A 4,424-nucleotide genomic window follows, 5' to 3' on the forward strand; every position below is an offset into this window, starting at 1 on the left:
AAAGGGCTCCTCTCCTCGCTCCAGGCAGGAGATGATGTCAACAGTTAAGGTCCCAGCCTGCCAAATGTCGCAGCATTCATTGTTCCATTGTTTTAACCCCAGCCACCCTTCCCGTGCTCACAAGGACGTGGGATCCGCACAGCTGAGGAAATACCACGGAAGCCTTCTGGGGAGGTGAAGTGTCTGCGAGGGGAGTTGATGTGCCCCTGTTAAGACACCAGCGCCTCTGTTAAATGCCAATGGACCCTCTATCTCCAACTCAGAGGGCTAAATCCAATCCCTGCACTACCACTACTGTCCCCCCCCCGGGGGGGCAAGTTATGACTGGGGGGGGCACAAGCTAAAGGGGAGGACATGTGACCACCCCACATGTCTTCCCTGACACCCCCCCGCCCCTGCCCCACCTCACATTCGACCCACGTTCGACCCACTCTCCCTGGCAGCTGGGCAGGGAGCAGGACAGAGCTGCTTCTGCCTGAGAGACCCTGGCTGGGAGACAGCCGGGGCTCAGCTGCTGGGGGAGGGAGCGGGGCTCTGACTTGCTGGGCCCCTGCCCCCTGCCGCCCCAGTTGCCAGGGACGGGGTGAACGAGCCAGAGTCCCCTCCCCCCAGCATGTTTCTGGCTTGCTTGGCCCCTGTCCTCAGTAGCTGGGGTGGCATCAGGCTGTCCCACGCCCAGGTCCTACTGCGGGGTCAGGGGCCAAGTGAGCTGGAGTCCCCTCTCCCTGCAGCTGAGCCCGGACAGGGAGCAGGCCGCCGCTGCCTCCCAGCCAGGCTCTCAGGCAGATGTGGCTCTGTCCTGCTCCCCTCCCGGCTGCCAGTGAGAGCAGCCAATGGGAGGTGGGGGGAGGTGCAGGGAGAGAAGGTAGAGCCCCTCTCCCTCCCTGCCCCTGGCAGGCCAATCTGGGAGTGCACTTGACCCCCCTCCCCTCCCGCCATGTTCCTCCCCCTACGCATCGCCTCTGGATGGGATAGAGGAGGTAGATTGGAAATGTCTATTCCCTGTCTCCTACGACAAAAGCAGGGAGCTGTCTCACGGCACCTCTTTGAGGTAAGACGCAGCCCTGCAGGTGAACTGCCCTTAGCTCCCTCTTCTGGCTCTTGTAGGAACTCACGCCTCAGCTAGCATACTTAAAATACAATCCTGCCCCTTTGTGGGGCCTCATTTATTAAGTCTCTTACAAATCTATCGATCAAGCTGTTCCTTCATCCGTCAAGTCCAACCCTTGTTCCCTTTGACCTGGGATCCCACAGGCTGCCTTTTGAGCCTGTGTGATACTTGGACTAGATTTCCCTTCCTTACTCAGGAGTCCCGCAGCCCTGCTTCTGGGGCCTGTGCTGAGAATTTAGGCCAGCGGTAGCCCTCCCTCAGCTTCTCTGAGCTGGCCCTTTCAACACGGTCCCTTCCCCATTGGCTGGAAGAAGTTGGGTTCCTCTCGGGAGGTTTCTCGTCTATTTCCAGGCAGGGGTGCTGGAACAATTTGTATAGTGGGGATGCTGAGAGCCATTGAACCAAACTATAAACCCTGCATATAATGCAAAAAGAAGAACAGGAGTACTTGTGGCACCTTAGAGACTAACAAATTTATTAGAGCATAAGCTTTCGTGGACTACAGCCGACTTCTTCGGATGCAGTCCACGAAAGCTTATGCTCTAATAAATTTGTTAGTCTCTAAGGTGCCACAAGTACTCCTGTTCTTCTTTTTGCGGATACAGACTAACATGGCTGTTACTCTGAAACCTGCATATAATGGAAACCATGTCAAGCCAGGGGGTGTGGCAGTATCCCTAGTTCCAGCACCTGTGTCTCCATCCCTGGACTGATGTAGCCACATGACTTATGTGTCATAGGGAGACACTAATTATTCCAGTCAGACGGCATGTGACCAGAATTCATCACTGAATTTGGTCTGCTGGTTGGGGGAAGGGATAGCTCAGTGGCTTGAGCATTGGCCTGCTAAACCCAGGGTTGTAAGTTCAATCCTTACAGGGGCTATTTAGGGAACTGGGGTAAAAAAAAAATCTGTCTGGGGATTGGCCCTCCCTTGAGTAGGGGGTTGGCCTAAATAACCTCCTAAGGTCCCTTCCAACCCTGATATTCTATGATCGTTAGTTTCCTTGGCCCAGGCCAGGAGCATGATGCAGACCTCTTCAATCACCCACCATCTTCTAGATGTCATTTATGCCACCACAGGACATGACAGTGGAATCTGCTTGGGGCAACAAACCAGTTTTCCTTCTAATTTTTCCCACGCATGTGCGGAATGAATTTTGTTATGTGCACTAATATGGAGGTGATGTGCGACACATCACCTCCATACTGATGCATATAACAAAATTCATGTGATGGGGGTGGGGCCGAGGGGTTCATAGTGTGGGAAGGGGCTCAGGGCTGGGGCAGAAGGTTGTGGCATGGGGAGTGGGCTAGGGGTGCGGGCTCTGGGGTGGGGCCAGGGATGAGGGGTTTGGGGTGCAGGCTGCCCCAGGGCTATGGTGGGGAGAGAGGACTCCCCCAAGTTTTCTCTCCCCACAGCAGCACCTGGGCTGGTGGAGGGGAGAGGTGCATCTCCCCGCCACGGCAGCTCCAGGGTTGGGGCCGCAGGAGAGGTGCCTCTCCCCCGGCCGTGGTAGGTCTGGGTCAGGGCTGGGTTTGGGTGCCACTCCCCTGGCTGCAGCAGGTCCGGGGCTGGGCTGGGTTGGGGCCACGGGAGAGGCATCGCTTCTCGCTGTAGTCCTGAGGGCCTGCGTGGCGCTTAATAGGCTGCTGCATGGCCGAGCAGCTTAGAGGGAACTTAGGCAACAACTGGTCAGTGACAATGGTGGTTAATCACTCTGTCATCACTGACCCAACCATTCGTCCACCAGGTTTTGATCTGCCAAGTCACCTGTGGTCAACTCTGTTAGAACAAGTTTAGAACAAGACAGGGCAACTGTGCGACCAATCTTTTAAAATGGAGTTTTTCTAATGACCCTCGATGCAGCTGCGGTCAGCTTCAGACTGTCACATGTCCTTGACGAGGGCTCACAGGCTTATTTTGATGCTTGGCTACTGTCTCTCCTTCTGGCTGATGATGAAGCCATCAAATAGCTGGGCACATTGCGCAGATGCTGATAATACTAATTATCTGAACTGGGAAGAAGGGCAGACTGAGTCACAAGTGGGGTTGGAGCCATTATCGTTTAAAGGGTCAGTCACCCTGTGGTGGGGACATTCTGCAAAACAGAAAGGCAGCAAGCAAACTGATCAAAGGAAATACTTTTTAAAAAAGCATGCGCAACCAGCCAGTGGAACTAATTGCCACAAGAACTAACATGGAAGCCAAGAGCTTAACAGCCTTCAATAAATGGAAAGGACATTTATATGGAGATTATGTCCACAGTGACAATGAAAATGATTTCAAAGTATTATAATGAGATAAAAACCCGCATTAGATCCAGTCAAAATTTTTCCAGTTGAATGTTCTTTTTTGTCAGAAAATGCTGTTTAGTTGATATCGAAAGATTCAGGGGGAACTTTCACTTTTGACTGACTGTTAGCTCTGCTTCTTGTACTGAATTGGATTTATGGAGCTGACCTGACACTATTACTGTTCCGTCACCGAGCACTACTGCCCAGTGTGTGGCACTTTATTTTTATACTTTTTTGATTTATTTACATACAAAACTATATTTGGATTTTTTAATGGCTTTCTAAAACTTTTTTTAACACTTTTTTTGCTTTATTCATGAGACACTTGTGTACTTCTTCATTTATGTTTAGGTATTTAGCTATATTTATTTTTTTATTTTTTATTATAGAAAAGTTAGGGTTTTGCAAGCACAATGTTGATTTCCACTGACTTCTCCAGGCATTTGTTACAGATTTTAACTGCCCAGTATTAAGGAAATTAATAAATGTATGAGGTGTATGGAACACCAGCCTCCCCATGAGAGTGTATGATAGGGTTACCATATTTTAGCAAGCAAAAAAGAGGCCGGGAGGATCCCCGTCCTAGCCCTGCCCCCATCCTGCCCTAGCCCCGCCCCTGCCCCACCCACTTCCCGCCCCCCTCAGAACCCCCAACCCTCCCCCCCACTCCTTGTCCCCTGAATGCCCCCTCCTGGGACCCCTGCCCCTAACTGCCCCCCAGGACTCCACCCCCTACCTAAGCCTCCCTGCCTCTTGTCCCCTGACTGCCCCCTCCTGAGACCCTCCCCCCATCCTAACTGGCCCCCTAGGACCCTACCCCCTACCTGTACCCTGACTGCTCCAACCCTTATCCACACCCCCACCCCCAGACAGACCCCTGGGACTCCCACGCCCCATCCAACCACTCCCCACCCCCTGACAGCCCCCCCCCCCCCCAACCCCCCCCCCAACACCAAACCGAAAAGCACCCCCGCGGGGAAGAGAGGGGAAGTCGGAGGGGGCCGGAGCATAAAAA

The sequence above is a fragment of the Trachemys scripta genome, chromosome 4, assembly GCF_013100865.1.
Source record: "Trachemys scripta elegans isolate TJP31775 chromosome 4, CAS_Tse_1.0, whole genome shotgun sequence".
In the NCBI taxonomy this organism is placed as follows: Eukaryota; Metazoa; Chordata; order Testudines; family Emydidae; genus Trachemys; species Trachemys scripta.